The following is a 27,818-nucleotide window of genomic DNA, read 5'->3' as shown; positions in this document are numbered from 1 at the left end:
ACCAAGCGATGCTGACATTTCGGTAACAGCATGATTGTTTTTATTCCACACACCTGTGGTTTCCTCCCATTTTAGTCTGAAGACAATGTGTTCAATTATTTTCAGGTTCTAAATTTATTTTAATAGTGTCTGTGTTTATTTAGATTAATGATTCTAATTTTTAAAAATTAGAACAATTTTATTTTGACATTTTACAAATATATGGAGTGCCAGTTGACTTGTTAAAGAATTCTTAGCCCTTATACCATACATAAACTTAAGTTTGAAGGTCAAGTCAGAAAAGCATCAGCACCAAGACTTGGATTTAAAAGACAGCTCTACTACATACTGTGTGTGAACTCAGACAAATCAATTAATCCTTCTGAATTGTTCTTCTTTTATTTTTAAGGTAGAGTTTGTAGTTATCCCTCTATCCAAACCACTAGGCTGTTATGAGGTTCCAATGGAATAATTGCTGAAAAATGGTCCACTTTCTACACCATAAATTTCTTGTCAAGGGTCAATTGTGGTATATGTATTCATTCATTTCAAAAATGTTTGTTGTATACACAATGCACCATCCCCAGTGCTCATGCCAGATATCTAGAGATGTCTGAATAGAAGATGATGATGAAAACAAGTTTCATAGAATTAAACATGTACATAGTATTTCTTAGATTACATCTATGTAACAACAACAGAACATTATCATGGAGTTATGATATTTCCTCTTATTAAACCTTTAAAATTTGTTTTCCTTAGTTTGAAAGCAATACATTTCTTCTAATTTGTCATAGATGTTATATACTGAGCATTACCAATTAATGTAGCTGAAAATCTGGATTTGCAACTGTATGATTTATGATTCTACTATTTCTAGTAAAAAAAAAAGTTAGAAGCTGGCTAATTTTTTACTAAATTGGTGAATTTTATCAGGTTTTGTGTTTAGTTCTTAGTATTGTCCTGATCACTTCTTCCTCTTTTGGCCTGACAATGGGCCCAAGCCAGGTAACATGACAAACTGTCACAGAAAAAAACTTTTGAGACCTTCTGTATCACCTGTTTTCTGGAGTTTATTTCAGAATCAGAAGCAGAAATGGCAGTAGGACTACAAAGCAAGAGAAATGTGAGCTGTAGTTACAACAGGGCAGCAAGGAAGTGAATTACGGCAGGGACAGAATGAGACAAGATGCCCTATTAAGTCAGCAAATACTGATGGAGCATTTACCATGTACAGAGCACTAGTGACAGGAATACAGCAGTAAATACAGACCTACTACTCAATTCATGAATTTTAGAGAAATTAGGACAAGTTAGGAAGAAACTTCTAGGCAGAAAAAGCAGCACTTGGAAAAACCCGGAGGTCTTCCCTTACAAATAAGTTACCCCTGGGGCTTGGAGGACATGTCCCAAAGTGTTCTTTGTATCTGTGTATTGCTCCCCATGTCTGGTATTGTGTGGTACACACGGAGATGAACAACAGATATTTTAAAATCAACAATAAATGATGAACCCCAATGATTATGGCACCATTGGCTCAGCTGACTCTCTCATAGCTGATCTAGCTGTGAATGCCAGAGCATTAATATCTTCTTTGGTAAAGTATGAACCTTGATATCCACTACACAGGGTAATATGGAAAAATAATGAGGTGTTACAAGAGAAAGCAATTTTTAAATGTGAAAACATCATCAAATGTCCGTTGTTTATCTTTGAAACAAATGGAGGAATAATAAGAACATGGAGCAGAAGAACTACCAGGAAGATTCTGCATTGGAAGGTGTCAGGATCCTGAACATTTTCTTAGTTTTAGGTCTCAAACACACCAAAGAACAGACTATAACTGAATCAGAAGTAGCTGCATCTGTGTCAATGTCAAAGTTTCATCAACTGGACTTGGAGGAGAAAGAAAAAGTGCTCAGGCTTTCACTGGGGTTAAAGAATAATCTTTTCTCATGATCAAAGCTCACAGGTCAGTGAACCTGTTTCACACAACAGAGTAGAAGGCGAACGGTTTGATTAAAGAACATATTAATGGTGCTGATCAGTGAGTGTGGGTAGATTTTCCACAGACTTAAACTCCTTTTGTTTATATGTTTTTATACCTACAGTTAAATATGTGCATTAGTATGAAACTTGTTAAAGCTTCATTTGGAGATTATGAGATAACATAGGTGGAAACACATTAAAATCTACCAATATGTATGGAATTCTAAGAAATTGCTTTTGTTGTTTTTCATTTGCTAAGTCATGTCCAACTCCTTGCGATCCCATGAACTGCAGCATGCCAGGCTCCTCTGTCCTTCAGTATCTCCCAGAGTTTGCTCAAATTCATGACCACTGAGTTGGTGATGTTTTCTAACCAAGAAACTGCTATTTTCTGTAATATTTTGATTGTTATACTGTTCCAGTGCCATTACAAACTCACAGGGAAGGCTTCATAATAATAGTCCTTTGAAACTTTCACTAAATGCACTTGAATGAAATCCAAGTCTCAAATTGCTTAAATGAGTTCCACTCCTTTCTGAATAGTCTTGTCGTGCTGCTTCAGGATGTGAGATAATATTATTGTGACCCAGCAGCTTTAACAACGCTAACTCTATTAATAAGGCCAAAGAGGCCTTTATCTAGGATGATAAAAAAAACAAACAGCAAGCAACTTTTTAAAATAACCATTTGAGATATTGTTGGAATAATGCCACATACTTGAGTCTAAAGAATAAAAATTAATTCTTTGGAGAAGGAGTGCACTCATATATTGCACATATTGCCTTTTACTAAAGTATTTGAAGCATGGGAAGCAGTCAGACTATAATGACGTGCATCACATACAGTAAGCTTAAATAAAAGGCTCTCAGGATGTCTGTGATTAAACATAAAAGCCACTCTCTTGGTAGGGCATTTCCATATTAGAGGTCTTGAAGAACTATTGGTTAATTTACTGGTCATATTACACTGGGCATAGCAAATAGGTTTCAACTCCGCTGTCAATATTAATTGATGGGTAGTGGCTGCTAGGAATACTTTATTGAAAAGGCTGTGATAATAAAGCCAACTCTACCACAAAGTTAACAGATGTGTGTGTTTGAGAATGGAAGTCAACCTTAGCAGTCCCTACACAGCGATGGTCTATTAGGGGAAAGGCTGATCAAGCACAGATCCCCAAAGTTATTCAGATACTAGCTACTCATTTACTCATTTGTTTATCCTTCACCTCTTCAAAAAAGACATGTAATATAAAAAGATTTTAAAAGACAAGGCAAAAGGAAAATAAGGTAGGTAAGGCCACTGAGATATGCAAGCCACAAAATCATGCACAATTAGCAATGGGGGCTTAATATTTGACTCTGAATTTCCTAACAGCCAAATTAAATATGGAAGTCGTAATTGTTTACAAGGCTCACATTGTCAAAAATATAAGGCTGGTCATGTAAGTGAAGTGTAAGGTCAGAAGGTCAAACATTTTAGTATAAAGAAGTAGAAGCGGCACTAGAAGGTGTGAATTTAAATTTTAGGTCTGCCACTTAGTCCTGGACGAGGAAATGGCAACCCACTCCAGTGTTCTCGCCTGGAGACTCCCGTGGACGGAGGAGCCTGGCGGGCTGCCTGTGGCCCATGCAGTTGCGAAGAGTCGGACGTGATTGAAGTGACTTAGCATGCGCACACGTGCTGCCACTTAGTAGCCATATGGCCTTCAGCAAGTTATTTAAACTTGACTGCCTCAGTGTCTCCGTTTGTAAACTTTGGATAATAATGCTGCTTCCTGAATTATTCCAAAGTTAAACTGTGAAGTGAGCATATTCTTTATCTTCCCTTTGGTCCCCGAGATCCATTCCCCTCACTTCTCTGCCCTGCAGGCTGCATCGCCTAGGCTCCCTTTGCCCTCAGGCTTCCTATTCCATTCAGCCAACAAGGAGAAACCTCTCCCCACTTCTTCAATGCCGAGGTCTTATGGTAGCTGGTCCCTTTATGACTGTAGCACCTGGTGGGCAGATACCTTCCAGACCACGAACTCTCACCAGGCTCCAAGACTGTGGCCTCCCCTTCCTTCTTTAGGCTGCAGGAGGTGACACCTGCTTGACATTGCTATCACAGGATATCTCAGGATCGCTTGTTGGTTTCCGCAACTCCATTCATATTTCTGTAAGCAGTCCCTTCATTAAATTCTCACCAGAATCCAATATGAGCATATTTTCTATTTCTGATCAGGGCCCTGACTGAGTAGAGTTGATTTTTGAGCCCCAACTACAGGCCAACCATACACCAGTCAATACTTATAGCAAATATTCAATATGTGCTGATAAATCTGAAGTAAGGGATATAAGAAGGATAAAGGAGAACAAATTTCACAGACAAGAAGTTGAGACATAGGACTTGAATCCTTTCCGTCAGATGACCTCCTTTCTCCAGTATGGAATGTCAGCAGAAGAAAGAGGAATAAGCAGGATTAATCAGGCTGTTTAACCTGCACAACCACAACAAAATGCCAGCATTTATGAAGATGTAAACTATTATTCTAGGTTTCAGAAAAAAATCCAAAAGGAAATGATGCAACAGAAAGCAAGTATGTGAATTTTCTTTGTGCCATTTCAGATACCTGGGTGTAGGATAGAGGTGAGTGGACATAAACATAATTAATGGAATGCCTAGAGTGCTCATGTGCTATTCTTTTTTGGAATGATTTATAATTTTCTGAGGATGTATAATCAGAAAGGAAGTACTTTGTCTCCTTCTCAAAATAAAGATACTTTAAGAATCTCAAACAAGAGAGACCATAACAAGAACTCATGAAGAGTGTTCCAGCACAGGGACAACAAGAGGTTTGTGGCCACACAGCAAGTTCTGCTGTTGTCCCTAGAAAACACCAAACGCACATAATTTCAAGTGCTTCCCTTACTGAAATATCCTACGTGTTACTGCCATCAGGAGAGACTCTCATTCTCAGATCCTCTTTATAGAAAGAGATCTACTTTTTTTTCTTTTCTCTGTTGAGGCACATTTTTACAGGAGGGCAGAGATGTCTTAGATCTTTTGCCCAAAAGCTGTCACCGTAACCAAACAGACAGACCTTGTACAAAAAAATAACCACAGTATAGGGGAGAACTCACAAAGACAAAGATGCACAAAGTGAAATGCTTTGCTTTCCTTTTTGCCATTTTCATCCTGTTTTGGTTTTCAACATGTGCAAATTGTTCTGTGGCTGTAAAACTTATTAAATGAAGTAAAAGAGCAAAGACCAAAAATGTAAGAATGAAGTGAAGTTTTAATCCTTTACAGTTTTTTTGGCATCATCAGCTTGATTACATTTGATATACACTGAAGGGTTTTGAATTTCAGACGGAACTTTCTTAAAACTGTTCATGCGTCCCAGATGTGACCTAGTTTCATTCTGGGAAATGGATGCTGAGTGTAGCACAGGCAAGTCAAACAGGCATGGCTATTTTAGGAGCCATTAATGTAGCATATTTACAGGAACCAAATATGTTATTCCAGCTGGCCAGTGAAAACCTCTATTGAGCATGTACTATATGCTGAGCTGCTGCTTCTGCTAAGCCGCTTCGGTCCTGTCCGACTCTGTGCGACCCCTAGACGCAGCCCACCAGGCTCCCCCATCCCTGGGATTCTCCAGGCAAGAACACTGGAGTGGGTTGCCATTTCCTTCTCCAATGCATGAAGTGAAAAGTGAAAGTGAAGTCGCTCAGTCGTGTCCGACTCTTAGAGACCCCATGGACTTCAGCCTACCAGGCTCCTCCGTCCATGGGATTTCTCCAGGCAAGAGTACTGGAGTGGGCTGCCATTGCCTTCTCCAATATGCTGAGCACAGACCTGTAAACACAAAGGACCAGTCCGGATCTTGAGGAGCTCAGAAACCAGGCAATGAACATGTCACATTGTAAAAGAAAATACATGTAAAAAATAAAGCCAAGGGGTAAAATGTGCAGGTTTTAGAAGCTGGAAAAAGGTAGAAAAATGCTCCAAAATCTGTAAACAATTTTTTTTTTTTTTTTTTTTTTGTCTTAGAAGAGTTAAGGGGATGTTTCACAGAGGAGGTGGAATCATGCAAATTCTAAAGTTTTAATTCCAGCTGGGAAATTCTCTTCAGTTAAGTCATGACCTATTTATGGGCAAATGAATTTATGGTTCACTTGGATCGATGAGAAAAGAAATGCAAAATGCCTAGGATAAGACTGGGAATAAGATAAGAATCATCAAATGCTTCCTCTCTCCTCCTGTATTTTCTTTTTTTTTTCTGTATTTTCTTAATTGAAGTGAAATTCATGTAACAACACCCTGTTCATCATTTTAAATTATACAGTTCAGTGGTGTTAGTACATTCAAGCATTATCACTATCTAATTCTAGAATAGCCTCATCAGCCTACAAAGAAAGGCTGTGCCCATTGAGAAGTCACTAGCCATTCCCCTCCCCCTCCAGCACCTGGCAACCACTAATCTGCTATCTGTTCCTAAGGATTTGTCTGTTCCAGACATTTCTTATGAATACAATCATAGCGTATGTGGCCTTTTGTGTCTGCCTTCTTTTGCTGCAGAAAGGGGGACCCTTTCCAGGGCCCGAAACCGGGCTCTTGTCTAACATTCGGAAATGAATGGTCCGAGGAGACACATGTGCTAACAAAGCAAGAGATTTTATTGGGAAGGGCACCGGGTGGAGAACAGGAGGGAAGGGAACCCAGGAGAACTGCTCTGCCGCGTGGCTCGCAGTCTCAGGTTTTATGGTGATGGGATTAGTTTCCGGGTGGTCTTTGGCCAATCATTCTAATTCAGAGTCTTTCCTGGTGGTGCACGCATCGCTCAGTCAAGATGGATGCCAGCGAGAGGGATTCTGGGAAGTGGACGGGCACGTGGTGTCTCCTTTCAACCTTTCCTGAACTCTTCCGGTTGATGGTGGCTTATTAGTTCCGTATTCCTTATCAGAATCTCCTATCATAAAACAACTCATGCAAGTGGTTACTATGGTGCCTGGCCAGGGTGGGTGGTTTCAATCAGTGTGCTTCCCCTAACACTTTCACTTAGCTTGTTTTCAAGGTTCATCCAAATATTAACGTGAATTGGTACTTCATTTCTTTTTATGGCTGAATAACACTTCATTGTACACAAATACCGTGTTTTGTGTAACCATTCGTCTGTTGGTAGACACTGGGTCATTACTACCTTTTGCCTATTGTGAATAGTGTTGGTATCAACATTCACATACAAGTTTTTATTTAAACACCTGTTTTCAATTCTTCTGCACGATATATACCTAGGAGTGGAATTGCTAGGTCAGATGCTAATGGGACAATTAACTTTTTGAGGAACGAGTAAGCTGCATTTGTGGATGTACCATTTTAGATTATTATCAGCAATGTATGAGTGTTTTAATTTCTTCACACCTCATTGATGCTTGTTATTTTCTGTTTTGTTTTGTTTTGGCTTGGTTTTGCTTGCAGCAATCCCAGTAGGAGTAAAGTGGCATCTCATTGTGATTTTCATTTGTGTTTTCCTACTGACTGATGATTTTGAGCAACTTTATATGGGCTTGTTGACCATTAAAATTTCTTTTTTAGAAAAAAATGTCTATTCAGATCATTTGTCCATTTTTAAATTGGATTGTTTGATCTTTTTGTTGTTGTGTGGCAAGTTATTTATATATTCTGCATACAAGTCTCTTAACAAATAGATGATATGCAAATATTTTGTCTCTTACTGTGGTCTTTATTTAAAGGATAGTGTCCTTTGATGAACAAAAGTGCTGTTTTAAATTTTTATAAAGTCCAAATTATCTACTGTTTTCCTTTTTTTGCTTGTGCTTTAGGTATCATGTTTAAGAAACTATTGCCTAATCCAAAGTCATGAAGATTTACATCTATGTTTCTTTCCTAGAGTTGTAGAAATTTAGCATTTACATTTAGGTCTTTTGATTAATTTTGAATTATATTTTTTTATATGGTAGAAGTAGATATCTTAGTTCATTCTTTTGTGTGGATATCCAATGGTCCTGTTGTAGCCACGTGTTCCCGGAAACAAACTCACTCAGAAGGACAGTGCAGATAGTGGAGTGCAGTTTGTTACACCAGCGGGTCCAACGCAGAGTCTCCTCTTAGTCAAGGGCCCCGACCAGTTTTTGTGAAAACCTTATATACCCTCGGAGAAGGCAATGGCAACCCACTCCAGTACTCTTGCCTGGAAAATCCCATAGACGGAGGGGCCTGGTAGGCTGCAGTCCATGGGGTCGCTAAGAGTCGGACAAGACTGAGTGACTTCACTTTCACTATATACCCTAAGTGTACGTGCTCAAACCTACCTCCCCAAATTCTCTAAAACTAGTCTGAACAAAGGAAAAGAAAGATACAATCAAAGGTAACCCATGATTCGTGTGCCTTAAGCCTAGGTAGTTAACAGTGGACAATTATCAATAGGCCTGTGGTCATACCCCAATAAGCATAATAGAATGTATGATTCTATTTGGTTACACAGATAATTAGGATATTCTTTTAGGCGATGGAGAGTCTAGGTACGAGCCCTGGGGCTCTTCCTTCCGGGGGCCTGGTTTTCCAGTTGGTATGTCATTTCCATAGGTACTGGGCATATAGCTCAAAGTCTACAGTCTGGCCCACGATGGATTCCTGCTGTCAAGATGGAGCCTGTTCTGTCTGTTTCCTCCTTCAGTCCCAGCACTGTATTTTGAAAAGACTATTCTTTCTCCCATTGAATGTTCTTGGTATGTTATAGATATCTGGGTTTACTTCTGGATTCTGAATTATATTCCGTTGATCTGTATGTCAGTCCTTACGTCAGCACAACAGTGTTTTGGTTACTGTAGCTTAGTAGTACGTTTTGAAATAGAGAAATATGAAGAATTTTGTCCTTTTTCAAGATTTTGGATATTTGGCATCCTTTGCAATTACATGTGACTTTTATAATCAGCTTGTCCATTCTTCAAAAAGGCAACTGGAATTTTGATAGAGATTACACTGAATCTGTACATCAACTTGAGGAATGTGAATGTTAGTTGCTCAGTCATGTCCAACGCTTTGCAACCCCATGGACTGTAACCTTCCAGGATCCTCTCTCCATTGAATGCTCCAGGCAAGAATACTGGAGTGGGTAGCCATTCCCTTCTCCAGAGGATCTTCCCAACCCAGGGATTGAACTTAGGTCCCCTGCATTGCAGGCGGATTCTTTACCATCTGAACCAGAAAGGAATATTGCCTCTTAACTATATTAGGTCTTCCAATCTATGAATGTGGGATGCCTTTCCATTTATTTAGGTCTTCTTCAATTTCTTTGAGCAATATTTTGTTGTCTTGTCTTTAATATATGAATCATACCTCCTTAGTTTACTAAGTATTTTATTCTTTTTGATCTTAAATAGAATCTTTTTTTTTTCTATTTCAGTTATCTCTACTCAAATTTTCATTCTTTCTTTCTATTTGCTTTGGATTTAGTTTGGTGTTGGTCCTTTAATGGACCAGAACCTGGTGGTCCGGAGTCGACGATGAGAAAGTGAAAGAAGGAAAGAGGCTAATATTCCCTGGGTTATGAAGCCGGCTTTCCCACTCCAGGGAATCACCCAGAAATAGAAAGATAAAGAGAAAGAGAGGAAGAGAAAGAAAGAAAAACACGGGGACCAAAGCTCTGATGGAGCAAAGGTGTTTTAATCAACATGGCATGGACATATATAACGTAGTTATTATTAGCAAAGATAAAGATTAAAATTCCAGACTTACAAAACACAAGGCGATCCCTTAAAGAGAGAAGAGGGTACTTATCACCATAATGAGAAACTAACAAAGGAAATGCCTGGATTCCTCAGCCCTGGGAAAGGCGTACCTCTCCTCTTAATTCCTGAATATTCAGGAATTAATAAGGGCCAGAGGATTCCTGACAGTTTGTTTGGATTTTTTTTTTTTTTTACTAGTTTCTTAGGAAGTTTAGATTATTGACAATAAGTTTATCTTTTTTTTTTTTTAATGTAAGCATTTTAAAACCACAAATTTTCCTCTACTAAAAGAGAAAACAGAACAGGCTCTATCTTGAAAGCAGGACTTCATCTTGGGCCAGACTCTGGACTTTGAGCTATATGCCCAGTATCTATGGAAACGACATACCAACTGGAAAAGGAAAAGCCCAGGGCTCGTACCTAAACTCTCCCTTGCCTAAAAGAATATCCTAATTATCTGTGTAACTGAATAGAATCATACATTCTATTATGCTTATTGGGGTATGACCACAGGCCTATTGATAATTGTCCACTGTTAACTACGTAGGCTTAAGGCATATGAATCACAGGTTAACTTTGGTTGTATCTTTCTTTTTCCTTTGTCCAGACTAGTTTCAGGAAATTTGGGGAGGGGGTTTGTGCACAGACACTTAGGGTATATAAATTTTCACAAAAAACTGGTCGGGGTCCTTGGCTAAGAGGAAACTCTGTGTTGGGCCCATAAGTGTAACAAACTGCACCCCACTATCTGCATTGTCCTTCTGATTGAGTTTCTTTCCCGGAATGCATGGCTACAACACTACGAGCTGCTTTAGCTGCATCCCATAAGTTTTGGTGTGTTATGTTTTCTTTTTCATTCACCTCACAGTATCTTCTAATTTCTTGTGATTTCACTTTTGACCCATTGGTTAGTGTGTTTAATTTCCATATATTTGTGAATTTGACAGTTCTCCTGTTTGTTATCTTCCTCCCTTATTCCCTTCCTTCCTTGGCACCTTTCTTTTTCTTCTATCTTTTAAGAAGGACTTTTTGTGTTTTAAAGAACACTAAATGTATCTACTCTGTTAATAACCTTTAAGTGCACAATATAGTATTGTTATAGGTTAACTATAGGCAGAGTGTTGAACAGCAGATCTCTAGAATTTTTTCAGGTGGCAACACTGAAACTTTATACCTGTTCAACAGCGCCATCCCATTTTCCCCTCCCTCCAGCCCCTGGCCACCATCTCTATATTCTCTGTTTCTATTAGGTTGGCAGTTTTAAATACCTCATTTAACTGAAATCAGGCAGTATTTATTCCCTGTGACTGGATTATTTCACTTAGCACAATGTCCTCCAGGTTTATCTATATTGTCACATATGGCAGGATTTCCTTCTTTTTTAAGGTTGAACAATATTCCATTGTGTGTATACATCACACTTTCTTTCATCATTTGTTGGATATTTAGGTTATTTCTATATCTTGGTTATTGTCAATAATGCAAAGAACTTTGGAATGCATATATCTTGTGGAGATTATGAATCCAATTTATTTTGATATATGATCCCCTGGTAAGTCTAATTTTAATTTTTTAAAGAAACTATACTGTTTTCCATACAGGCTCACCCTTTTATATATCTTATGTCTACCAAAGTGTACAAGAGTTCCAATTTCTCCACCTCCTTACCAACACTCATTACCTTTGAAATATATTTGTAATAGCTATCCTAACAGGTGTGAGTGATATTTAATTGTGACTTTGATTTGCATTTCCCTGGTGATTAATAATGCTGAGCATCTTTTCATATGCCTATTAACCAGTTGCCTATCTTTGGAGAAATGTTAATTCAAGTTCCTTGCCCATTTTTCAATCTTATTTATTTGGTGGGGGGGCGTTGTTGAGTTGTAGGAGTTCCTTGTGTATTTTGGATACTAACCTCTTATCAGATATATGATTTTAAAATATTTTTCCATCTCTATATTCTATCTTTTCACTCTGTTTCCTTCACCGTGCAGAAGATTTTTAGTGTGATTGCATCTGTATTTTTCCTTTTGTTGCTTGTGCTTTTGGTGTGTTATCTAAGAATCATTGCCAAACCCAATGTCATGAATGTTTCTTCTGTGTTTTCTTTCTTTCTTTTTTTTTCTTCTGTGTTTCCTTTTAGGACTTTTACACTAATTTCTCATTTTATTCCATTGTGGTCAGAAAACATGTTTTGTATGGTTTTGGTCTTTTTAAATGTATTGAAATGTATTTTGTGGCCTAATATATGGTCTTTCCTGGAGAATGTTCCACATGCTCCTGACAAGAAAGTTTATTCTGCTGTTGTTGGGTGTTCTGTTCTATATATGTCTCTTAGCTCTAGTTGGCTTATAATGTTGTTCAAGTCTTCTGTTTCCTTACTGATTTCTGTGTAGTTGTTCCATCCATCATTGAAAGTGGGGGTATATATGTGTTCTACTATTACTGTTTGGCATTTTAATTGTTAGTTTTCACTTTATATATTTTGTGGCTTGGTTTATGTGTTTATACTTAATATGTCTTCTTGATGGATTGGTCTTTTTATCACTATGTAATAGCCTTTTATCTTTTATAATAATTTTTCTTAAACTCTATTTGTCTGATATTAATATAGATAATCCAGCTGTGTTGTGATTAGTGTTTGCATGGAATATTTTTTTCGTATCTCTAAATTTTCAACCTAGCTTACCTTTGAATGTAAGGTCATCTCTTATAGATAGCATATGATTGGATCATGATTTTAGAAACTATTCTGCCCTTTTTTTGCCTTTTGATTGGTTTTAATTTCATTTTCCTTCAATGTAATTACAGATAAGGGAGGATTTCTATTTTGCATAGATTCTCTACATGTCTTATATCTTTTCTTGTTCCTCAACTCAATGACTGCCTTCTTTCATGTTCAATATGTATTTTTTAGTATACCATTTTGATTCCATTCTCTTTTTCTCTACACATTTTTAAGTTATTAGTGGTTGCCCTAGAGATTGCAAGTAGCATTTTGATTCATACAATCTAGTTTGAATTAGTGTCAATTAAGCTTCAGCTATGTAGAAAATGTTTGCTCCTATACAATTTGATCCTCCCTTTATGTTATTGTTATGTTACCTTTTATGCATTGTGTTCCCATCAACGTAGATTATTTTATAGGAAAAACAAGGAGTTACAAAGTAAAAATACATTAACATTGACTTTTTTACCTATGTAGTTATCATTATTGCTCACCCTGTTTTTTCTTTTTCCCTTTCCTTTCTCCCTTCCCTCTTCATTTGTTGCATTTCCCTTTGTCTCTTCATTCCTTGTTTCTTACTTCATTTCTAAAACATTGGTTGAAACAAAAGAAAGTTGTGTTTTATTATTATTGTAAATTGGTACACTAATAATGTCCTTAGTAATTAATCATTTCCCTTCTCTTTGACACTCATATGGTGTGTTACAAAATGTATTTGCTCTTTTTCATATGTAAGTTCACCATCCCCAACTAGATGGCCAGCATAGTAAGAGTAGATACTCTGCCTTATAGTTCTCCACATTTTCAGTGTCAAATGAAATGTTCAGAGATCAAATTGCCAACATCCATTGGATCATAGAAAAAACAATTGAATTCCAGAAAAATATCTACTTAGGCTTCATTGCCTATGCTGAAGCCTTTGACTGTGTGGATGACAACAAACTGTGGAAAATTCTTAAAGAGAGGGGAATACCAAACAGACCATCTTACCTGCCTTCTGAGAAATCTGTATGCAGGTCAAGAAGCAACAGTTAGAACCTGACATGGAACAACGGACTGGTTCCAAATTGGGAAAGGAGTATGTCAAGGCTGTATATTGTCATCCTGCTTACTTAACTTATATGCAGAGTACATCATGCAAAATGCCAGACTGGATGAAGCATGAGCTGGAATCAAGACTGCCAGGAGAAATATCAATAACTTCAGATATGCAGATGACACCACGTTTAGTGCAGAAAGTGAAGAGGAAATAAAGAGCCTCTTGATAAAAGTGGAAGAGCAGAGTGAAAAATCTGGCTTAAAAATCAACATTCAAAAAATTAAGATCATGGCATCCAATTCCATCACTTCATGACAAATAGATGGGGAAATAGTGGAAACAGTGACAGACTTTATTTTCTTGAGCTCCAAAATCACTGCAGATGGTGACTGCAGCCATGAAATTCAGACGCTTGCTCCTTGGAAGAAAAGTTATAACAAATCTAGACAGCATATTATAAAGCAGAAACATTATTTTGCAACAAAGGTCTGCCTAGTCAAAGCTATGGTTTTTCCAGTAGTCATGTATGGATGTGAGAGCTCGACCATAAAAAAAGCTGAGCACCAACGAATTGATGCTTTTGAACTGTGGTGTTGGAGAAGACTCTTGAGAGCCCCTTGGACAGCAAGGAGATCAAATCAGTCAATCCTAAAGGGAATCAGTTCTGAATAGTCATTAGAAGGACTGATGCTGAAGCTGGAGCTCCAATAATTTGGCCACCTGATGTGAAGAACTGACTCATTGGAAAAGACCCTGATGCTGAGAAAGACTGAAGGCAGGAGAAGGGGACAACTAGGATGAAATGGTTGGATGGCATCACTGACTCAATGGACATGAGTTTGAACAAGATCCAGAAGTTGGTGATGGACAGGCAAGCCTGGTGCTGTTGATGGGGTTGCAAAGGGCCGGACACGACTGAGAGACTGAACTGAGCGGAACTGAATAGAAGTTACCTAATGCATGGTTATTGATGTCCTAGATATCCTGCCTCCTTTCTTCAGGCAGGGAAGCTATTATCCCCATTTACAGTGAAGAGAACTGAGAACAAGAGAATTCGGGAGTTGACCAATGTATTAATAAGAAGGGGAAACGAACATGTTCTTATGGGCTTTGTTCCCAACCTTGTTTTTCAGGTAACTTGCCTCAGTTATGTCTTACAAGCCTTCAACAAGCTTTCCGAGCACTAGACAAACTCTGGCAACAGGCAGGACTTGTAATAAATAATCCAACTGAGAAACACTCAATTTGAGATGCCTATCTGTTCTTTTTGAATCAACAGTGAAAGCAAATGAAATCAAATTGTTTCCCTACAAACTTCCTGAGCACTGGAAAAATGTTTGAACCTTATTCTCAACTGAAGGACAGTATTTGTGAGGGTGGCTATGCATGCAAGTCACAATGAACAACTTCAAGTGAAACAGGGTAAGCGGCTTGAGCAAGTTTACTCTGTTTCAAACCTGAAGTAGGCGAAAGTTGTGTTTTTAGCTCATCAACCTCCTTGCTTGCCTTGGGGAACAACTTAGGGTAATAGAAGGCACAGATGAGGCTTTTCTGGCCAAACAAAAAGGGTTTCAGTTCTAGACTATCTGCTATACATATTACAACTTTGAAGAAGTTACTTCCTCTTTTGTAAAAATAAGGATTGTTGTAAGGATTAATTTAAATAGTTTACACAAATGTTCCCAGAATAGAAGTAATTGATATTAGCTTTCTTTCCATCCATGAACCTGTTTCACCTCTCCACCACCCTCAACCCCCTCCCTTCACATTGTCCAGTGTCCTCATTCTTTCTGCTTCCGATCTCTTATAAAATATACAAGCCGATAAATACTTTCACCCTGACATGTAAATGACTATTACGTTCCATATTTTAGTTTTTACGGGGATGTATTATTTCAACACAGAACTAAAATCTAATGTTGAAAAAACAAAATTATAATTAAGAAATGTAACCCACTTTGGTCACAGAAATTGAGCCCTACTAAATACCATTCCCCATAAAATGGAGCCAGGGTTTCTGTGAGAAATGACTGATGTCAAGATAGGGACAGGAAAGTACAAAGGGAACTCGGAACTTCTTCTGTAGAGAAGTGCATAAAAACTGAAGAGGTATGCAGAAAGGACACAGAAGGCAACTTGAAGGGGCTCCTACTGGCTGAACTTGGGATAGTTTGATGACTAAAAAATAGTGACGAGGATTAATTGTATCATATTGAATAAAAACACATTTATGAGTCCATATTTACACTTTAAAAAGTTGTGGGTGTGGAGAGAAGAGGAAAGGTCTTCTTTAACAAAACAGTGTCAGTTAGCAGATTTAAAAAGAATGATGGAAAAAGAAAAGCACCATTTTGTGACCACCATGGTAATAATCAATTCAGGCAATAACTAATAATGGATGCTAAAAGCACCGAGTGACAAACTTTTGGGGAACCTTATATTCACACAGTGTCAAGTTACTAAGTAATTACAATGGAAAAAAAATCTTTATAATGGAGAAATCTGATGGATACTATCTAAATTATAACATTTAACATCTCCCATAATCAGACAATCCAATGTCATGTTCCTGCCAATGTGACACACTCACTGAGTTCATATATACTCTCTGCTAAAAATGTTTAAGCCAAATCTGGTCGTGAAGAGATAATCTGACAAATGTTACTAGATGGGGCCATTCAAAAATGTTGTTGTCATGAAATCACACACATACACATGCACACAGGCTAGGGTACTGACATAGATTAAAGGAGACCAAAGCAACTTGGAGACTCAGAAGATGTGGATTCAGTTCCTGGGTGGGGAAGATCCCTTGGAGGAGGAAATGGCAACCCACTCCTATATTCTCGTCTAGGAAATCCCCCGGGCAGAGGAGCCTCATGGGCTACAGTCCCTAGGGTCAGTGAGGATTCCAGAGGGAGAAAAATAGTTAAGAACAATTAGGTAAATTTAAAGAAGGATTGTAGGTTGAAATGGCTTTCCAGGTGGCAGAATCCACCTACCAATGCAGGAGTCTCAGGATTTGTGGGTTCTATTCCTGGATGGGGAAGATATCCTGGAGGAGGAAATGGCAATCCACATTAGTACTCTTGCCTGGAAAGTTACATGGACAGAGGAGCCTGGTGGGTTACTGTCAATGGGGTTGCAGAGAGCAATCGAGCACACACGATTGAATAATAATATTGTATTGATGTTAAATTTCCCAAATGTGATAATTATAGGTGGTTATGTAAGTGTGTGTGTTAGTTGCTCAGTCGTGTCTGACTCTTTGCCACCCAATGGACTGTAGCCCACCAGGCTCCTCTGTCCATGGGGTTTTCCAGGCAAGAATACTGGAGTGGGTTACCATTTCCTTCTCCAGGGGACCTTCCTGACCCAGAGATCAAACCTGAGTCTCCCACAATGCTGGAAGATTCTTTACCATCTGAGCTACCAGGGAAGCCAGCCAGATTATGTAAGAGAGCATTCTTATTCTTTGATGATTTAAGGGGAAAGAGTAATTATTTTGGTTACTATTGAAATATACATACAGAGAGAATGAATATGGTGACTACAATCAATAAAAACAATTTGAACATAAAAAATACACCCCTAATAGTAGACCAGTTATTCAGTCCAAATATCCAACTTAATTATTGCTGAGAAAACTCATGTGATGTTTATAAGAAAAATCATATTTGAAACAATAAGTCAGACTCATCTTCAGATAAAAAATGTCAAAAGTTTGATCCATTCAAGGTCTCTCAGTCACGTGTATAGTCACTAGCCTCAGTCAGCAGATTCTGTTTGCAGATGACATGATCCTCTACATAGAAAACCCTAAAGACTCTACCAGAAAATTACTAGAGCTAATCAGTGAATATAGTAAAGTTGCAGGATATAAAATTAACACACAGAAATCCCTTGCATTCCTATACACTAACAATGAGAAAACAGAAAGAGAAATTAAGGAAACAATACCATTCACCATTGCAACAAAAAGAATATAATACTTAGGCATATATATACCTAAAGAAATGAAAGACCTATATATTACAAAACACTGATGAAAGAAATCAAAGAAGACACAAATAAATGGAGAAATATACCATGTTCATGGATTGGCAGAATCAATAGTGTGAAAATGAGTATACTACTCAAAGCAATCTATAGATTCAATGCAATCCCTATCAAGCTACAAACGGTATTTTTCACAGAACTAGAACAAATAATTTCACAATTTGTATGGAAATAAAAAAAACCTTGAATAGCCAATCCTGAGAAAAAAGAATGGAACTGGAGGAATCAACCTGCCTGACTTCAGGCTCTACTACAAAGCCACAGTCATCAAGACAGTATGGTACTGGCACAAAGACAGAAATATAGATCAATGGAACAGAATAGAAAGCCCAGAGATAAATCCACATACCTATGGACACCTTATCTTCGAAAAAGGAGGCAAGGATATACAATGGAAAAAAGACAACCTCTTTAACAAGTGGTGCTGGGAAAACTGGTCAACCACTTGTAAAAGTAAGACCAGAAACTATAAAACTCCTAGAGGAGAACATAGGCAAAACACTCTCCGACATAAATCACAGCAGGATCCTCTATGACCCACATCCCAGAGCATTGGAAATAAAAGCAAAAATAAACAATGGGACCTAATGAAACTTAAAAGCTTTTGCACAACAAAGGAAACTATAAGCAAGGTGAAAAGACAGCCTTCAGAATGGGAGAAAATGATAGCAAACAAAGCAACAGACAAAGGATTAATCTCAAAAATATACAAGCAACTCCTGCAGCTCAATTCCAGAAAAATAAATGACCCAATCAAAAAGTGGGCCAAAGAACTAAACAGACATTTCTCCAAAGAAGACATACAGATGGCTAACAAACACATGAAAAGATGCTCAACATCACTCATTATCAGAGAAATGCAAATCAAAACCACAATGAGGAACCATTACACACCAGTCAGGATGGCTGCTATCCAAAAGTCTACAAGCAATAAATTCTGGAGAGGGTGTGGAGAAAAGGGAACCCTCTGACACTGTTGGTGGGAATGCAAACTAGTACAGCCGGTATGGAGAACAGTGTGGAGATTCCTTAAAAAACTGGAAATAGAGCTGCCATATGACCCAGCAATCCTACTCCTGGGCATACACACTGAGGAAACCAGATCTGAAAGAGACACGTGCACCCCAATGTTCATTGCAGCACTGTTTATAATTGCCAGGACATGGAAGCAACCTATATGCCCGTCAGCAGGCGAATGGACAAGGAAGCTGTGGTACATATACACAATGGAATATTACTCAGCCATTAAAAAGAATTCATTTGAATCAGTTCTAATGAGATGGATGAAACTGGAGCCCATTATACAGAGTGAAGTAAGCCAGAAAGATAAAGACCAATACAGTATATTAACGCATATATATGGAATTTAAAAAGATGGTAACGATAACCCTATATGCAAAACAGAAAAAGAGACACAGATGTACAGAACAGACTTTTGGACTCTATGGGAGAAGGCGAGGGTGGGATGTTTTGAGAGAACAGCATTGAAACAAGTATACTATCAAGGATGAAATGGATCGCCAACCCAGGTTGGATGCATGAGACAAGTGCTCAGGGCTGGTGCACTGGGAAGACCCAGAGGGATGGGATGGAGAGGGAGGCAGGAGGGGAGATCAGGATGGGGAACACATGTAAATCCACGGCTGATTCATGTCAATGTATGGCAAAAACCACTACAATATTGTAAAGTAATTAGCCTCCAACTAATAAAAATAAATGAAAAAAAATTTTTAAAAGGCAACAATTAATTTCACTCATTGGATATGAAAGCTTCACTTGCTTCACAGTGTTCAACCAAAAGAAACTTGACTGCCTGAAGACATATTTCAGTAGCAAGGGACAATACAAAAACAATAACGACTGAAGAATTGTATGTGCTATATTTTATTCTGTAATGGTTATCTTAAAAAAAAATATCAGTTCTTTCCACAAACCACACACAAACACCAAAGAACAAAAGGAAATTTTTGGAGATGGTGGCTAGGTTTAGAACCTTGATTGTGGTGATGGCATGATGGGTATACACAGATATTCAAACTGATCAATATGCATATGTTAAATGTGTGTAAATGTTTGTATATCAATTATACTATAATAAAGCTTAAAAAACAGTGTTGATATACCCTGGTAGATGTCTCCTCTTCACATTTGGAAACACATTTTCTGAAGTATGCAGCTTATTCATGATCACTTCCTTCATCTGTAAAATAAAGACTAAAAGTGTTACCTACCTTGTCAGTTTGTTAAAGATATTAATAAATGAATTGGCAAAGATGAAGCACTTTGAATAGTGCTTAGCACCTAATAACAATGCCATAAATTTTAGCTGCTATTACTATTGTTGCTGTTGTAGGTCTTTATAGCCTCAGGACTAGATATCTTCTTGGTCACCAATACTAAACACTATTCAAGTACTTTAATGAAATGTGCAGCTTCTCTCTACTGTAAAAGAATAAGCCCTGATCAGTTTTTAAATTTATGTTTGTTTTGTTTTATTTTTAGGCTATCTGGAAAATATTTCCAAGTCACATAAAAGAGTATTTATTTATTTGGTTAAATCATTTCAAAACTTTTATTAACATTAATTGGACTTCTAGGTATTTCCTATACTTGCTCATATTAACAAAGCCATCACACGTCTTTTCTGGCCTTTCTGTCTTTGTTTTTACAGCCTGATTTGTTATTGGTCTTGATTAGATAGCCCACCTTCTTCTTTTTCCTTAATTTCCTGATAAATTTTTTCCTTCTAGCATTTTCTATCTTAAGTCACAGTATTTAACACATGGAGAGTGAACAGGTATATCTCCTCAGGCAAAAATCACTTTCCTTATTCTCAATTGATATACATGTTGGAGGTTTCAGAGTACCATGTTTAGCCATAATGGTTTCAAATATAGATTTTTCAAGCTATAAAAAGATATAAGCAGTATTTCTAGCACAGTGATCCCTGTCATCCTTAGAAACCATACTTTTATTATTTCTGTGAACCTTGTCTCGTGAATGATTTTATTCACTTTCCATTTATATGATGTAAACTAAATAACTTCTTATTTTTAAAATATTAATCTTCAATATCCTTGAAGACAATAGGAGGTAACTTGGATTGTTATACTGTAAAGTTAGATTTTGCTTGCTTTTTAGAGACAAACATCTGTGGATTAAGTGATTAGCCACTTTGTGTCAGTGTTTAGAGTTTATTTTAAAAATCTGCTTACATGGATTAGAAGGATTTTTGTATAGAAGAAACAGGTCACCAACAGAATGAGGAGTGGGGATCAGCTCTTCTAATAGAGTGTAAAATGATGACATATCTTGTGATTTGCTTAGGGAAGCTGAGCCGGAAAGCAGACGATTTGTATATTTAAGTTGGTTGGTTAAGTTTGGTTTGGTTTAAACCAAAATGCTTTAGGTTGCTTACATTATTATCAATACATTTTACTAAATATTTGTTACCTGTTGCTTTTAGGTTTTTGAAACATGGTTTTTGAAATATATACCTTGCTATTAAATTTTTTTCTCATCTTAGTTCCTTGTGTGTGTTAGTCGCTCAATCATGTCCAAATCTTTGTGGCCCTGTGAACTGTAGCCTGCTAGGCTTTTCTGTCTATGGAATTCTCCAGGCAAGAATACTGAAGTGGGTTGTCATTTCCTCCTCCAGGGAATCTTCCCAGCCCAGGGACTGAACCCAAGTCTCCTGCATTAAAAGCAGATTCTTTACCACTGTGCCACCTTAGGGCAAGATAAAATAATCAGGTTTAGCTGTATTTGACTTAGCTTTGGAGTGTGTTTAAATATGCTTAGTAAATGAAATGGTGATATTCATTTTCACTCAATAAGTGACAAATTGATCATTCTTTCTCATCAGTTTAAAATACAATTGATAATATCATCCTACATTGCGATTTATCTTTCATAACTTTTATTTCCCCAGGCACCCCAGTTTTAAATTCTCCAAGGCACTATTTGTTTAGTTATTTGACACCAAGTCTTTACATGAAATTATAACTGTTTCTATACTTTCTTTCCATTTTGGTGCCTTCTCAGTGCAAGAACTAAGGATGCCAGCATTCTTCCTCTGTGACCATTTTAACTTAGTGGTTATGATACTATTGCCCCAGTTGGGGTTACTTGTCCAGGCTTTTCTGAACTAGACTTTACCATTCTGAGTGATGGCACCCCCACATCCATCTACATGACTGTAGGCATGACTGCTATTCAGAGGATTCTGTGATGTGATGCCCAGATCCCAACATGGGGGAGTGCTGTTCACAGACAGCCATCAGCCATTGTGAACTGCCTGGGCTGCCATGCCACCTTTCCAGGATAGCCCATATCCAAGGACTATGGAGGCATAAGGATTAAACCCCTTTCATTCAAACTCAGAAAACTCAGAAGCATCATCCTAGCTTCAGAGCTCCCCAGGGGTTGGTTGGGACTATCAATAGGACTTCATCTCAGCCTTCTTTCTCCCTCTACTCATTTCTGCTTCATTTCTTTCCCTTCCACGGCTGTTATTCCCAAGAGCACTTCTTTTTTATTTTAAAGTAATTAAATTAATTAATTTATGTATTGCCTGTGCTGGGTAATATTGCGGCTCATGGGCTCTTTGTTGCTGTGCATGGACTTTCTCCAGTTGCGGAGAGCAGAGGCTATTCTCTAGTTGCGGTGCATGAGTTTCTCATTGTGGTCACTTCTCTTGGTGCAGAGTGCAGGCTTTAGAACACACAGACTTAGTAGTTATAGTGTATGGGTTTAGTTGCCCCAAGGCATGTGGGATCTTAGTTCCTGGACTAGGGATCAAACCCCTGTGCCCTGCAGGCTGATTCTTATCCAATGGACTACCTTCAAGAGCACTTAGGAAACCTCCTGAATGCTAATCTTCATCTCAGAGTCACTTCTTGCAATTTTTTTCTTATAATATAAATTTAAAATCTTTTGTATTGTATCTGTATATTCATCAGTGACAGAGACACCTTCACTCTTGATCTGAACTTCATTAAAATCTTAGAATAATCTCTTTGGGGTAGCACAACAGGTTAGTAATCATATTGATTTTAAATACTGAAACAAAATACACTTAAAAGCAGTTTTATTAAGTGATATAAATTTTCTTGTCTATAAAAAGCCCCAGAAGCAATATTTTCAGTATCATGTAAGTCTCTCATTATTTTCGTAACAGGAGTCAGTTCCTGGCCAAGGTGAAGTATTCTCTTTTATACCCAGTGGGAAGTAGTCCTCATCCCTGATCCATTTTCTCCAGTTTCTTTCTCAATAGTCACCAGGTCTGAAAATACCTGTGGGGATGACTCCCACTGAGTGCTCAAGTCAATTCTGTCCAAGATTGTCTCATCAAAAAGCTAAAGCTCACCTGTGGTTAGTGTATAGGGTTGGTCTTGCAGTCTTGCTTCCCTAATGCCAGTACAGTATTTTATAGAGCTAGGCACTTGCACCAACTCTGATCACAGGCCTAAGAACTAGATGCTGTTTTAAAATGTAAATTTTCATCATCATTTCTCTTACCTGGGAGTCTACCTAGGGCTTGTAAACCCCCTTTCCCAGGGTGTGGACACTCATTCCAAAGTATCTCCCAGATTCTACAAATTGTCACAATCTAGAAATGTCTCCTGTTGTATTCAGCTGATTATAGATCTAGATGCTGACTGGATGTAGGATCTTGTGTGTAGGGGCCCAATAGTTTGCTTTAGGAATGAATGCTTTGCTGGGGAGGTCCATCGGGATGTTTGCTGCTGATATGGTCACTCTGCTAGAATGACTGTTCTGTCTGAATGTCTAGATCTGTGCCTGTCCAGGCCAGGATTTTCTTCTAGCTGGTGTCTACCCTCGGCCATTCAGTATATCTACATATCAGCAGGGAAAATCTTAGACTTCTCCATTTTTTCACTCCATAACTTTATGGGCAAGGCACAGATATACTCTATCAGTAGAGCCGTCTACAGTTCTTTTTAAGGTACCTAGTTAGGGCTTTTCTCCTTTTATCACATATCCATCCACTTAAGAGGCCAATTCAGAGCTTAAAAATCTCATCCTGATCTCATCTTTCTCTTTTAGAATTTTTGGTTTTATTTTTTTTTTAATTTTTTTTAAATTTTTTATTAGTTGGAGGCTAATTACTTTACAATATTGTAGTGGTTTTTGTCATACATTGACATGAATCAGCCATGGATATACATGTATTCCCCATCCCGATCCCCCCTCCCACCTAATATTAGTTCATTTTGGTAAGAGAGGAAAATTTAAAAATTAATAATCACTGTGAATAACCTCTACCAAAATTTTAATGTATCTTTTTTCACTGTTTTTTTAATGAGTGCAAACACACACACACACCTTAAGACATATATGCAGTGTAAATAAGAATTATACTAAAATAGATTTAGCAATTATCATGAGCTAGGAGTTCTTTTAGGCATTTTATATGCATTTGGTATTCACAGCAACCATATGAGTTTACGTGGAGGGAACTGCTCTTTTTGTTTTTGTCTGCAGGCATCCATATCCCCTACTCTATCCACATGGGGCAACCACTGCATGATTTCAACTTGGGTTTACAGTCCTGGTCGGGCAGCCATTCTAGGCACTTTATCTTCCTCTGGCAAAGGATTGGATAAATATGTCATGATAGACCCACTAGATGCTCTTTCTCCAACTTGAATCTTGAATAAAATGACTTAAAAAGACTTGAAACCATTTTTATTATATTCATCTGGGTGGCACTCTCCTGAAAAGACTTGTTAGAACTTTTGCAACCTAGATCTGATAAGCTGCTCTGAGACCTGCCCTTTCCCATGTGGAGTTCTTCAGATTTTTTTCTCTGAATCCATGAGATTTTGTACCCTTGAAATAACATTTTAATAGTTACCAGGTTAAATTTCACCCACTTAACACCAAAAAATCCCTAATCAATGTATAAATGTACAGAAACATATACGTATTATTTGAGTTTACAAAGATTGAAATTAGGGATTACTGAAATTAAGTGACTTGTCCAAGATCATCCAGGAAGTAAGTCACATCAGGTATCTAGAACACAAGTTTGAACTTAATTTAAAAAAAAATTTTTATTGGCATATAGTTGATTTATAGTGTTCTGTTAGTTTCAGTATACAGACAAGTGAATCAGTTACACATATACATATATCCACTCTTTTAGAGTCTTTTCCCATATAACCTTTACAAAATACTGAGTAGCGTTCCCTATGCTATACAGCAGGTTATTATTAGTTATCTGCTTTACATATAGTAGTGAGTTTATGTCAATCCCAATCTCCCAATTTATTGCCACCCCCTTATTCCCTGGTAACCATAAATTTGTTTCCTATATGTGACTGTACTTCTGTTTTATAAATAAGTTCATTTGTATCCTATTGTTTTTAGATTTCACATATAAGTGATACCATATGATGTTTATCTTTCTGTGTCTAACTTACTTCATTGAGTATGACAATCTCTAGGTCAATCCATGTTGCTGAAAATAGCATTATTTCATGCTTTTTATGGCTGAGTAATATTCCATTGTATGTATGTACCACATCTTTTTTATCCATTCTTCTGTTGATGGACATTAGGTTGCTTCCATGTCCTGGCTATTGTAAACAGTGCTGCAATGAACATTAGGGTCCATGAAGCTTTTCAATTTATGGTTTTCTCCCAGTATATGCCCAGGAGTGGGATTGCTAGATCATAGGCATAATTATAATCAATTTTCTTTTCAATCTCTCTCTGTTCAAACACTTAGGAGTGGTGTGTGTGTGTGTGTGTGTGTGTGTGTGTTTGCATGCTAATATGTATTCTTTCATGGTTGAGATCTAACCATATTCAAAATTTTAATTATTTTCAGTTATTTAGTTTGTCTAATGATAAAAGTCACTGTAGAAGATTTCAAAATTATTGTCAAGTACAAAGAGGTAAAACTTACCAATTATTCCCAAACCTGGATATTATCATTATATTACTATCCATCTCTCTCTCTCAAGAGAGCCACACTGTATGTACAGATTTAAATCATCACTTTTTAATTTTAATATTATTTTGTAAGCATTTTCCTGAGCAATTAAACTTCTTTCAAATTATTTTAAGAGCTACTATATATTTTATTGTATGGATATATCATAATGCAGTTAATTATTCCTCTTTCAGATATTTAATGGCTGTTTCTTTTTTCTGCTTTGATAAATAGCACTGCAATCAACAACTTTGTTGACATCTGATTATTTTCTTAGAATAGATTCTGGAAGTAAAATTGACTTAAAGGCTTGAACATTTTAAAGATTCTTGATAGCCTCAAAAACTTTTCAGAAGATTGTATCAATTTATAATTCCATTGCTAGTGTTTAAAAGTTAGTTTCATCCAATTCTCCAAATATGGGTGCTGATTTTTAGAAATGAATGCCAACAGTTGGAAAATAACAGCCTACATTGTTTTAGGCATTTCTTTTAACATCTTTTTTTTTTTTTTCCTGGCCCAATGTATTGCAAAATAATCTTATAATTAAAAACACAAAATTTTCCTAAAATGCTTGTTCTAGTTGTATATGAAAGTGCACTTTTTTCAACATTATTTTGTATTGTTTTATTTCAATGATTAATGTTTTACACTTTTCTAACTTCAAATTTGAAATATTTCTTTAAATTCACAATCATGTCCTTCACATATTAATATTTTCCTATTGAATCTAGTATCATGAAGAGAACTGGGCATCTATTCTCTGATTGTATAGATCCCAGAAAGATAACTCAATTGCCTCTCAGTTGCCCCTTCTTAAATATTCCCAGTAGTCACTAATGTGGCTCTTAGTGACATGTTCTCAAACACTTCTAAGCATATATGTGATTGCAGTAACTCATATTTGCAAAAGAGTTTTTCATTCACAAAAATCTTCCAGATCCATTATCATTTTTGCCCTTATGAGGTATCCAGGGGAGGTTAGTGTCATTCTCATCATTTTAGGAAGGTGGAGGTTAGGTTCCACACGAGAAAGCTGTCAACATTGCCAGTGAAGAGTAAAGTCAAGACCCAGACCAGGTCTTCAATTCCTAGATCTTTTACTTTTCATCAAATCATATTACTAGTGTTGCTAGTGTACAGAAGTAAAAAATGACTCCACACAGTGTAAGAAAGTCCTGTAATAATGTTAAGGGACTCAATAGCAAATGCATGTACTCTATTTTTAGAATGAGACTGATTTAAATTGGGGGGCTTTTAATTGCAGTGATCAGTTTTAAACATTCAATGTCGAAACATAAAGATGCAATAATATAAATGAGCCAGCTGCATTTTTACACAGAGCATGAACTGATGAGTTTATGAATGAGTGATGAAAATCAAGTGAGTAATAATATTCCAGGCCAATTCAATAGCCTAAATTATGTATCAGTCAGTACCTTAGTTTCCAATATACACCTCCCCTCCCCCATGAACATTTTGAGAAAAGACAAGTTTTCAACCGCTCTAGAAACATAACAAGCATTGTACATTGATATCTTTCATACTTTTTTGAAAACGAAAAGATCATTTTTCATTTTCCTACCTGAAAATGGCCTTCCCTTTTGCCTCATTTAAAATAAAATTGTCCATGGTTTTGTGATCTTGTGAGAGCTTATTTGATTTAAGCAGCTTTATAGTATTTTACCCCATAGGAAAAAATTTCTTTGCCATATCTGCAAACTAAAATATCCTTTTCTAACGAGCGCATAGAACATTAGCTCTCCCTCTCTGGATGGTTTTTATTCACTGGTAGGATCTATCTCTGAAGACGCTGTGGAAGCAGGCTGTCGGTCTTCACAGGTGTAGCCAGGAGCTGCCCTATTCGCATGGAGGCGGGAAGATGCCTGGAGTTTCTCCTACACATTCCTAGGCCCCCGTGGCCACTTCTGCCCTTGGTGCTACGCGATAGTCGACCTCACTAACGCCCCGTCGCGCACGCGCACTCACTGCCCCCCGCCCTAACTGCACCTGCCAGGTCATAAACCCCTTCCCACCCGCTCTAGCTCTCACTAGAAGGCTCAGTCTTGTCTCACGTTGATTGGTCGAAATCCAAGAGGGTGCGTCCAATCAGCAATCCCTCCTGCTCAACCAATTCCCGCTCTTCCCGCCCCCTCCCCGCCCCACCCATCCCTCTCAGGCACCTATCTTCTTTGTGACTGGTGCGCGCCCAGGTCACTCAGTGCGGCAGGCAGAGGTGTGCCGGAGTGGGAAGGAGGGACGGGAGGAGGGCGGGGAGGGGTGGGGAAGGGAGGGGGCGGGGCTCAGGTGCCGTGCGGCGCAGTC

At 37.7% G+C, this 27,818-nt stretch overlaps 1 long non-coding RNA gene across 1 annotated transcript; it reads right to left on the bottom strand.

Moving 5' to 3' along the window:
• Window positions 1–12,089: 12,089 nt before the first annotated feature.
• Window positions 12,090–27,645, bottom strand: LOC110130242 (uncharacterized). Its single transcript, XR_002311786.2, has 3 exons — window positions 27,079–27,645; window positions 19,654–19,730; window positions 12,090–13,018 (listed from the first exon to the last, which is right to left on the bottom strand). It is a non-coding gene; the product is annotated as an uncharacterized lncRNA (long non-coding RNA).
• Between the last annotated feature and the right edge of the window lie 173 nt (window positions 27,646–27,818).

This window comes from Odocoileus virginianus, chromosome 5 (assembly GCF_023699985.2).
Source record: "Odocoileus virginianus isolate 20LAN1187 ecotype Illinois chromosome 5, Ovbor_1.2, whole genome shotgun sequence".
Lineage (NCBI taxonomy): Eukaryota > Metazoa > Chordata > Mammalia > Artiodactyla > Cervidae > Odocoileus > Odocoileus virginianus.
The sequence above is the reverse complement of the archived record's forward strand: the minus strand, read 5'-3'. Positions and strand labels throughout refer to the sequence as shown.